General features: G+C 45.4%; 4 non-coding genes and 1 pseudogene across 4 annotated transcripts; all 5 read right to left on the bottom strand.

Moving 5' to 3' along the window:
* Positions 1-960: 960 nt before the first annotated feature.
* LOC130339482 (U2 spliceosomal RNA) lies at positions 961-1,151 on the bottom strand. Its single transcript, XR_008879851.1, has one exon. It is a non-coding gene; the product is annotated as a U2 spliceosomal RNA (small nuclear RNA).
* A 2,088-nt stretch (positions 1,152-3,239) lies between these two features.
* On the bottom strand, positions 3,240-3,430 carry LOC130339481 (U2 spliceosomal RNA). The gene has a single exon (XR_008879850.1). It is a non-coding gene; the product is annotated as a U2 spliceosomal RNA (small nuclear RNA).
* A 2,094-nt stretch (positions 3,431-5,524) lies between these two features.
* On the bottom strand, positions 5,525-5,715 carry LOC130339480 (U2 spliceosomal RNA). The gene has a single exon (XR_008879849.1). It is a non-coding gene; the product is annotated as a U2 spliceosomal RNA (small nuclear RNA).
* Positions 5,716-7,797: 2,082 nt separating this feature from the next.
* LOC130339497 (U2 spliceosomal RNA) lies at positions 7,798-7,985 on the bottom strand. Its single transcript, XR_008879861.1, has one exon. It is a non-coding gene; the product is annotated as a U2 spliceosomal RNA (small nuclear RNA).
* Positions 7,986-9,412: 1,427 nt separating this feature from the next.
* LOC130339503 (U2 spliceosomal RNA) lies at positions 9,413-9,565 on the bottom strand (annotated as a pseudogene).
* Positions 9,566-11,064: the final 1,499 nt, after the last annotated feature.

The following is an 11,064-nucleotide window of genomic DNA, read 5'->3' as shown; positions in this document are numbered from 1 at the left end:
ATTTTCTAAGGATTTATACTGATTTTTCCTGTCTGAATTTGTCGCACAGAAAGTTGCAGGCCAAATATGTGTGACATTTCTGCGACTTTAGCTTCTAGAGCATTTTTACAACATTATACATAGGTGCTGAATACATAAAAAGCGACTGTTCAGCGACAGACAAGTCGCATCGGCTGAAAGTAGGCCAGAATGTCAGTCCATGTTGGAGCAGGTTTAGATACAGTCTAAAGCATAGATCTCAAAGTCTGTGCACAGAATTTAGCAAGGGCCTCGCACCTTCTGATGCATCAGGTAGGTGCACAATAGCATAGCCTAACCCTCTGTACTTTGGTCTATATTGATGCGGGACATAGACAGCCAGCTGATGACCAATCCATTAGTGCAATGGATGGCTGGAAGCATTTGTCTTTGCCTTTGCAATACCACAGAAGCAATGCATGGTCAATGTACAGCAATGACACACCTGTGTGAACAGCCAGGAGACCCCCCCCCCCCCCATGTTATGTTACATAGTTACATAGTTAGTACGGTCGAAAAAAGACATATGTCCATCACGTTCAACCAGGGAATTAAGGGGTAGGGGTGTGGCGCGATATTGGGGAAGGGATGAGATTTTATATTTCTTCATAAGCATTAATCTTATTTTGTCAATTAGGAACATTCAGCACCCACCCGCTATCAAGGCAGCTGCCTATCATGTCATGCCCTACCTGCACAGGTGTGCTGGCTACTCAAATGATCCAATTAAGGAGGCCATTTAGTCAGCAGCAGCAGAAGTCCTGTGCCTGGACGCTCCAACAGGGGCCAGACACAAGCAGAAGCAGAAGCAGCAGAAGCAGCAGCAGCACCACCTTTTGTTTATTGGCTGCAGCAGCAGCAAGGCCCACAGGGCTGGCTAGCTGGCTAGCCAGCAAGCAGGTAGCAATGAAAGTAGGAATCTTTCTTTTTAACCCTGTAAGGGGGTGGTGCACTGTACCCGAAGATACTGCCATATCGGGTCAATGCATAGGGCGACGGAAGCAAGCTTCGAAATCGGCCCCCGTTCTCAAAAATCCATTTAATATATGGTCCCCAGATAGGGGACGTATCAGATATTAAACTGATAAGAACAGATACTACACTTGATCTTAGCCAAAAGGCCGAGAAGCGATAACCGTGAAAGGGGCGGGCCCAACAAGGTCCCCTTCATGGGCACTATCACTGCTTGCTGTCAGGGAGGCTGCCAGACAATTTTCCATGCACACTCTGGGCTGGGGGGCAGTCAACCACCAGTACACACAGCAGAACCTAAACCCATACCATTATTGCTAAGCAGCAAGACAGGGGCCCATTGCACTCCCACGGGGCCTTTTTAAATGCAATCCATAACCCGGATTTGCCAGGAACCCTTCTTACTCCTCCTACTTGCATGTGACACTGGGCTTAGGATCTGCATAGGAAACACACACACAAGCACACACCTACCTTTGTTGCCTGCAGATGCCTCCTTGGCTGTCCCCAAACGGTATCAAACCAACACCCACGGGAAGCTGTAAGCATAGAGGACATGCCTGCACCCCATTGGACTTACCTGTGTGGGTTAAATCCGGGTTATTTGACAACCTATGGCGGTGATGGTTCTGCTCAGGCAGAGCAGTGCTGATGCTCCTCATAAAGCTGTCGCTGCTGTGAAGGTTCTAGGTGACATCACAAATCCCTTTGGTTACATACACAACAAAGCTGGGTTGTTGTTGTTTACACTCTGCAAGGCCTGTGGAAGTGAGTGACATCATAGCACTGTAGTTCTGAGGGTTCAAGATGGATGCAACAATCTCCTGTTGCTTCTATGAAGGCCGTAATAGACGACATCACCAAACAGCTCCATAGTCACATACACAGCAAAGGAGAGATGTTGTTTACACCTAGTGATGTCAGTGGTATTGAGTGACATCACAGCACAGTGCTAAGGCTCCTGGGCCTGGACACAGCAGCGGCTGCAATATCTCAACGGAGAATACGTTTATATCTATGTGTGTGTGTGCGCATATATATATATATATATATATATATATATATATATATATATATTTCTCCGCCGAAATCACTTTTAAACCCATTTCCACCTTTTTTTCCCTTCTCTTCCTCTTACTTTTTTTTCACGTTTTTTTACGTTTTTCTCCTTTTCGCCTCTTTTCTGGGCGTATTATTCTTCTTTTTCTTCTTTTTTTTCGTCTAATGCATACCCCATCAGTGCAGCAATGCTTATTCAATACCGCCAGCAGATGGAGACACTGGGGGATAATTTTCTAAGGATTTATACTGATTTTTCCTGTCTGAATTTGTCGCACAGAAAGTTGCAGGCCAAATATGTGTGACATTTCTGCGACTTTAGCTTCTAGAGCATTTTTACAACATTATACATAGGTGCTGAATACATAAAAAGCGACTGTTCAGCGACAGACAAGTCGCATCGGCTGAAAGTAGGCCAGAATGTCAGTCCATGTTGGAGCAGGTTTAGATACAGTCTAAAGCATAGATCTCAAAGTCTGTGCACAGAATTTAGCAAGGGCCTCGCACCTTCTGATGCATCAGGTAGGTGCACAATAGCATAGCCTAACCCTCTGTACTTTGGTCTATATTGATGCGGGACATAGACAGCCAGCTGATGACCAATCCATTAGTGCAATGGATGGCTGGAAGCATTTGTCTTTGCCTTTGCAATACCACAGAAGCAATGCATGGTCAATGTACAGCAATGACACACCTGTGTGAACAGCCAGGAGACCCCCCCCCCCCCATGTTATGTTACATAGTTACATAGTTAGTACGGTCGAAAAAAGACATATGTCCATCACGTTCAACCAGGGAATTAAGGGGTAGGGGTGTGGCGCGATATTGGGGAAGGGATGAGATTTTATATTTCTTCATAAGCATTAATCTTATTTTGTCAATTAGGAACATTCAGCACCCACCCGCTATCAAGGCAGCTGCCTATCATGTCATGCCCTACCTGCACAGGTGTGCTGGCTACTCAAATGATCCAATTAAGGAGGCCATTTAGTCAGCAGCAGCAGAAGTCCTGTGCCTGGACGCTCCAACAGGGGCCAGACACAAGCAGAAGCAGAAGCAGCAGAAGCAGCAGCAGCACCACCTTTTGTTTATTGGCTGCAGCAGCAGCAAGGCCCACAGGGCTGGCTAGCTGGCTAGCCAGCAAGCAGGTAGCAATGAAAGTAGGAATCTTTCTTTTTAACCCTGTAAGGGGGTGGTGCACTGTACCCGAAGATACTGCCATATCGGGTCAATGCATAGGGCGACGGAAGCAAGCTTCGAAATCGGCCCCCGTTCTCAAAAATCCATTTAATATATGGTCCCCAGATAGGGGACGTATCAGATATTAAACTGATAAGAACAGATACTACACTTGATCTTAGCCAAAAGGCCGAGAAGCGATAACCGTGAAAGGGGCGGGCCCAACAAGGTCCCCTTCATGGGCACTATCACTGCTTGCTGTCAGGGAGGCTGCCAGACAATTTTCCATGCACACTCTGGGCTGGGGGGCAGTCAACCACCAGTACACACAGCAGAACCTAAACCCATACCATTATTGCTAAGCAGCAAGACAGGGGCCCATTGCACTCCCACGGGGCCTTTTTAAATGCAATCCATAACCCGGATTTGCCAGGAACCCTTCTTACTCCTCCTACTTGCATGTGACACTGGGCTTAGGATCTGCATAGGAAACACACACACAAGCACACACCTACCTTTGTTGCCTGCAGATGCCTCCTTGGCTGTCCCCAAACGGTATCAAACCAACACCCACGGGAAGCTGTAAGCATAGAGGACATGCCTGCACCCCATTGGACTTACCTGTGTGGGTTAAATCCGGGTTATTTGACAACCTATGGCGGTGATGGTTCTGCTCAGGCAGAGCAGTGCTGATGCTCCTCATAAAGCTGTCGCTGCTGTGAAGGTTCTAGGTGACATCACAAATCCCTTTGGTTACATACACAACAAAGCTGGGTTGTTGTTGTTTACACTCTGCAAGGCCTGTGGAAGTGAGTGACATCATAGCACTGTAGTTCTGAGGGTTCAAGATGGATGCAACAATCTCCTGTTGCTTCTATGAAGGCCGTAATAGACGACATCACCAAACAGCTCCATAGTCACATACACAGCAAAGGAGAGATGTTGTTTACACCTAGTGATGTCAGTGGTATTGAGTGACATCACAGCACAGTGCTAAGGCTCCTGGGCCTGGACACAGCAGCGGCTGCAATATCTCAACGGAGAATACGTTTATATCTATGTGTGTGTGTGCGCATATATATATATATATATATATATATATATATATATATATATATATATTTCTCCGCCGAAATCACTTTTAAACCCATTTCCACCTTTTTTTCCCTTCTCTTCCTCTTACTTTTTTTTCACGTTTTTTTACGTTTTTCTCCTTTTCGCCTCTTTTCTGGGCGTATTATTCTTCTTTTTCTTCTTTTTTTTCGTCTAATGCATACCCCATCAGTGCAGCAATGCTTATTCAATACCGCCAGCAGATGGAGACACTGGGGGATAATTTTCTAAGGATTTATACTGATTTTTCCTGTCTGAATTTGTCGCACAGAAAGTTGCAGGCCAAATATGTGTGACATTTCTGCGACTTTAGCTTCTAGAGCATTTTTACAACATTATACATAGGTGCTGAATACATAAAAAGCGACTGTTCAGCGACAGACAAGTCGCATCGGCTGAAAGTAGGCCAGAATGTCAGTCCATGTTGGAGCAGGTTTAGATACAGTCTAAAGCATAGATCTCAAAGTCTGTGCACAGAATTTAGCAAGGGCCTCGCACCTTCTGATGCATCAGGTAGGTGCACAATAGCATAGCCTAACCCTCTGTACTTTGGTCTATATTGATGCGGGACATAGACAGCCAGCTGATGACCAATCCATTAGTGCAATGGATGGCTGGAAGCATTTGTCTTTGCCTTTGCAATACCACAGAAGCAATGCATGGTCAATGTACAGCAATGACACACCTGTGTGAACAGCCAGGAGACCCCCCCCCCCCCCCATGTTATGTTACATAGTTACATAGTTAGTACGGTCGAAAAAAGACATATGTCCATCACGTTCAACCAGGGAATTAAGGGGTAGGGGTGTGGCGCGATATTGGGGAAGGGATGAGATTTTATATTTCTTCATAAGCATTAATCTTATTTTGTCAATTAGGAACATTCAGCACCCACCCGCTATCAAGGCAGCTGCCTATCATGTCATGCCCTACCTGCACAGGTGTGCTGGCTACTCAAATGATCCAATTAAGGAGGCCATTTAGTCAGCAGCAGCAGAAGTCCTGTGCCTGGACGCTCCAACAGGGGCCAGACACAAGCAGAAGCAGAAGCAGCAGAAGCAGCAGCAGCACCACCTTTTGTTTATTGGCTGCAGCAGCAGCAAGGCCCACAGGGCTGGCTAGCTGGCTAGCCAGCAAGCAGGTAGCAATGAAAGTAGGAATCTTTCTTTTTAACCCTGTAAGGGGGTGGTGCACTGTACCCGAAGATACTGCCATATCGGGTCAATGCATAGGGCGACGGAAGCAAGCTTCGAAATCGGCCCCCGTTCTCAAAAATCCATTTAATATATGGTCCCCAGATAGGGGACGTATCAGATATTAAACTGATAAGAACAGATACTACACTTGATCTTAGCCAAAAGGCCGAGAAGCGATAACCGTGAAAGGGGCGGGCCCAACAAGGTCCCCTTCATGGGCACTATCACTGCTTGCTGTCAGGGAGGCTGCCAGACAATTTTCCATGCACACTCTGGGCTGGGGGGCAGTCAACCACCAGTACACACAGCAGAACCTAAACCCATACCATTATTGCTAAGCAGCAAGACAGGGGCCCATTGCACTCCCACGGGGCCTTTTTAAATGCAATCCATAACCCGGATTTGCCAGGAACCCTTCTTACTCCTCCTACTTGCATGTGACACTGGGCTTAGGATCTGCATAGGAAACACACACACAAGCACACACCTACCTTTGTTGCCTGCAGATGCCTCCTTGGCTGTCCCCAAACGGTATCAAACCAACACCCACGGGAAGCTGTAAGCATAGAGGACATGCCTGCACCCCATTGGACTTACCTGTGTGGGTTAAATCCGGGTTATTTGACAACCTATGGCGGTGATGGTTCTGCTCAGGCAGAGCAGTGCTGATGCTCCTCATAAAGCTGTCGCTGCTGTGAAGGTTCTAGGTGACATCACAAATCCCTTTGGTTACATACACAACAAAGCTGGGTTGTTGTTGTTTACACTCTGCAAGGCCTGTGGAAGTGAGTGACATCATAGCACTGTAGTTCTGAGGGTTCAAGATGGATGCAACAATCTCCTGTTGCTTCTATGAAGGCCGTAATAGACGACATCACCAAACAGCTCCATAGTCACATACACAGCAAAGGAGAGATGTTGTTTACACCTAGTGATGTCAGTGGTATTGAGTGACATCACAGCACAGTGCTAAGGCTCCTGGGCCTGGACACAGCAGCGGCTGCAATATCTCAACGGAGAATACGTTTATATCTATGTGTGTGTGTGCGCATATATATATATATATATATATATATATATATATATTTCTCCGCCGAAATCACTTTTAAACCCATTTCCACCTTTTTTTCCCTTCTCTTCCTCTTACTTTTTTTTCACGTTTTTTTACGTTTTTCTCCTTTTCGCCTCTTTTCTGGGCGTATTATTCTTCTTTTTCTTCTTTTTTTTTCGTCTAATGCATACCCCATCAGTGCAGCAATGCTTATTCAATACCGCCAGCAGATGGAGACACTGGGGGATAATTTTCTAAGGATTTATACTGATTTTTCCTGTCTGAATTTGTCGCACAGAAAGTTGCAGGCCAAATATGTGTGACATTTCTGCGACTTTAGCTTCTAGAGCATTTTTACAACATTATACATAGGTGCTGAATACATAAAAAGCGACTGTTCAGCGACAGACAAGTCGCATCGGCTGAAAGTAGGCCAGAATGTCAGTCCATGTTGGAGCAGGTTTAGATACAGTCTAAAGCATAGATCTCAAAGTCTGTGCACAGAATTTAGCAAGGGCCTCGCACCTTCTGATGCATCAGGTAGGTGCACAATAGCATAGCCTAACCCTCTGTACTTTGGTCTATATTGATGCGGGACATAGACAGCCAGCTGATGACCAATCCATTAGTGCAATGGATGGCTGGAAGCATTTGTCTTTGCCTTTGCAATACCACAGAAGCAATGCATGGTCAATGTACAGCAATGACACACCTGTGTGAACAGCCAGGAGACCCCCCCCCCCCCCATGTTATGTTACATAGTTACATAGTTAGTACGGTCGAAAAAAGACATATGTCCATCACGTTCAACCAGGGAATTAAGGGGTAGGGGTGTGGCGCGATATTGGGGAAGGGATGAGATTTTATATTTCTTCATAAGCATTAATCTTATTTTGTCAATTAGGAACATTCAGCACCCACCCGCTATCAAGGCAGCTGCCTATCATGTCATGCCCTACCTGCACAGGTGTGCTGGCTACTCAAATGATCCAATTAAGGAGGCCATTTAGTCAGCAGCAGCAGAAGTCCTGTGCCTGGACGCTCCAACAGGGGCCAGACACAAGCAGAAGCAGAAGCAGCAGAAGCAGCAGCAGCACCACCTTTTGTTTATTGGCTGCAGCAGCAGCAAGGCCCACAGGGCTGGCTAGCTGGCTAGCCAGCAAGCAGGTAGCAATGAAAGTAGGAATCTTTCTTTTTAACCCTGTAAGGGGGTGGTGCACTGTACCCGAAGATACTGCCATATCGGGTCAATGCATAGGGCGACGGAAGCAAGCTTCGAAATCGGCCCCCGTTCTCAAAAATCCATTTAATATATGGTCCCCAGATAGGGGACGTATCAGATATTAAACTGATAAGAACAGATTTTTTTTTTTAAGTTTCCCTCAGAACTAAATCATAGTTCTAAGATCTCATATGAACTAGATTTTTGTGCTCATCATCAGGTAACTTTTTTTATTTTTTTTTTTTATTTTTTTTTTTATTTCCAGAATAAAACAAATTAAAACAACAAAACAACTAACAAGAATAACTCAAATAAACCTTAATCCAAAATGAAACCCTTTCTCCATGCGAAAACTGCCAAATAATCAATTAAACCGAATTGAAGAGCTCCACTCTTCAAAGCTTCTTTGACAGGGACTGCCAACCATGGTGACACTTGGTAGGTCGCCATGAAGCGCCTTACATCAGGCTTCATGGACTGCATTATTTTTCCCCTCACAGTTTCAAGCCGGGTATTCACTTTTATTTTAAATTTCACTAGGTCTTGAACAAATATTTCTTTTTCTTCATTTGGGGCTTGGTCTAGCACCTCACCCAAATATCCAGAAAAATACTCACTGAGAATTATTTTCTTTAATTCCTCTGTGTGCTCCCCTTCAGAAGCCTCACTTACGCTTTCTTCTTCCATTTCTTTTCCTGTGTCCAACTTTTCTTTGCTCTTACCAGAAACTTTTTTGGCCTCTGGAACTATATTCTCTTCTTTTGTCTTCCTCTTCAATTTCACCCCAACTTCCATAGCCTCAGATTTTTCCGGGCAGTCTTTAAAGAAATGCCCAGTCTTTTTACAGGCCCTGCAGGTCTTACTTTGGCCACACTCAGAAAAGACATGACCTTCCTTTAGACATTTGGTACATATTATCTTTCCACAACTTTCATGCCCGTATTGTTTGCAGTTTTTGCAGAAAGTTCCCATCTCTGGGAAAAATAAATCCCCTGTGTCCTTCCCTATTTTAAACCGAGCTGGTGGCAGCAACAATCTTCCGGGCGCCCCTGCATCCTCTTTCAGTCTGCACAAGAACTTCCATTTTCCTGTCCAAAGCTGGTGTTGGTTAAGGACTTTACCTCTTTCCTCTACTTCCACACAAAATTCCTGCAAAAAGAGCTTGATGTCACTTTCTTTCGCGTATGGCGAGTACATCTTAACTGTGAACAGCTTGGTATTGTCCACAAAGTGCTCAACCAATTTTATGCCTTCCATCTTTGGATGATTCCGGGTTTTCTCCAAGGTTTCCAAAAATTTTCTGTAGAAAGACTTGCTGTTGAAAGTAACATCATAGACCCCCTTTCGAGGGTAATCCATGACTGTCAAGATCTCCATTCTTGGCACTTGGAACAGACCAAACAAGATCTCCACGATTAAGAAGTCCAGATTCTTTTCTCCTCTGGCTTGCTCCTCCACGATAAATCGAACAGCATTTTTGACCCGAGCATATTCAGGTATATCCGCCATGTCTGTTCAGCTGCCGAGATCTTCTTCCGTCCTCTGTTTGCAACCAGGCGACCCAGTGGCTGCCTGGTGATCACTTCTCGTTTCCTGGGGAGTAAGCCGTAACCCCAAAAGCAGCAAGGGGGTGAAGCTCCACCAAATAGGTAGAGCGATCCCCCAAGGCCAAGGCACGGGTACCCCAGGAACCTTCCAGCCAGACCAAGTGAGCAGATACTACACTTGATCTTAGCCAAAAGGCCGAGAAGCGATAACCGTGAAAGGGGCGGGCCCAACAAGGTCCCCTTCATGGGCACTATCACTGCTTGCTGTCAGGGAGGCTGCCAGACAATTTTCCATGCACACTCTGGGCTGGGGGGCAGTCAACCACCAGTACACACAGCAGAACCTAAACCCATACCATTATTGCTAAGCAGCAAGACAGGGGCCCATTGCACTCCCACGGGGCCTTTTTAAATGCAATCCATAACCCGGATTTGCCAGGAACCCTTCTTACTCCTCCTACTTGCATGTGACACTGGGCTTAGGATCTGCATAGGAAACACACACACAAGCACACACCTACCTTTGTTGCCTGCAGATGCCTCCTTGGCTGTCCCCAAACGGTATCAAACCAACACCCACGGGAAGCTGTAAGCATAGAGGACATGCCTGCACCCCATTGGACTTACCTGTGTGGGTTAAATCCGGGTTATTTGACAACCTATGGCGGTGATGGTTCTGCTCAGGCAGAGCAGTGCTGATGCTCCTCATAAAGCTGTCGCTGCTGTGAAGGTTCTAGGTGACATCACAAATCCCTTTGGTTACATACACAACAAAGCTGGGTTGTTGTTGTTTACACTCTGCAAGGCCTGTGGAAGTGAGTGACATCATAGCACTGTAGTTCTGAGGGTTCAAGATGGATGCAACAATCTCCTGTTGCTTCTATGAAGGCCGTAATAGACGACATCACCAAACAGCTCCATAGTCACATACACAGCAAAGGAGAGATGTTGTTTACACCTAGTGATGTCAGTGGTATTGAGTGACATCACAGCACAGTGCTAAGGCTCCTGGGCCTGGACACAGCAGCGGCTGCAATATCTCAACGGAGAATACGTTTATATCTATGTGTGTGTGTGCGCATATATATATATATATATATATATATATATATATATATATATATATTTCTCCGCCGAAATCACTTTTAAACCCATTTCCACCTTTTTTTCCCTTCTCTTCCTCTTACTTTTTTTTCACGTTTTTTTACGTTTTTCTCCTTTTCGCCTCTTTTCTGGGCGTATTATTCTTCTTTTTCTTCTTTTTTTTCGTCTAATGCATACCCCATCAGTGCAGCAATGCTTATTCAATACCGCCAGCAGATGGAGACACTGGGGGATAATTTTCTAAGGATTTATACTGATTTTTCCTGTCTGAATTTGTCGCACAGAAAGTTGCAGGCCAAATATGTGTGACATTTCTGCGACTTTAGCTTCTAGAGCATTTTTACAACATTATACATAGGTGCTGAATACATAAAAAGCGACTGTTCAGCGACAGACAAGTCGCATCGGCTGAAAGTAGGCCAGAATGTCAGTCCATGTTGGAGCAGGTTTAGATACAGTCTAAAGCATAGATCTCAAAGTCTGTGCACAGAATTTAGCAAGGGCCTCGCACCTTCTGATGCATCAGGTAGGTGCACAATAGCATAGCCTAACCCTCTGTACTTTGGTCTATATTGATGCGGGACATAGACAGCCAGCTGATGA

This window comes from Hyla sarda, unplaced genomic scaffold (genome assembly GCF_029499605.1).
Source record: "Hyla sarda isolate aHylSar1 unplaced genomic scaffold, aHylSar1.hap1 scaffold_544, whole genome shotgun sequence".
Classification (NCBI taxonomy): Eukaryota; Metazoa; Chordata; class Amphibia; order Anura; family Hylidae; genus Hyla; species Hyla sarda.
Note: the sequence above shows the minus strand (reverse complement) of the source record. Positions and strands in the feature narration are given on the sequence as shown.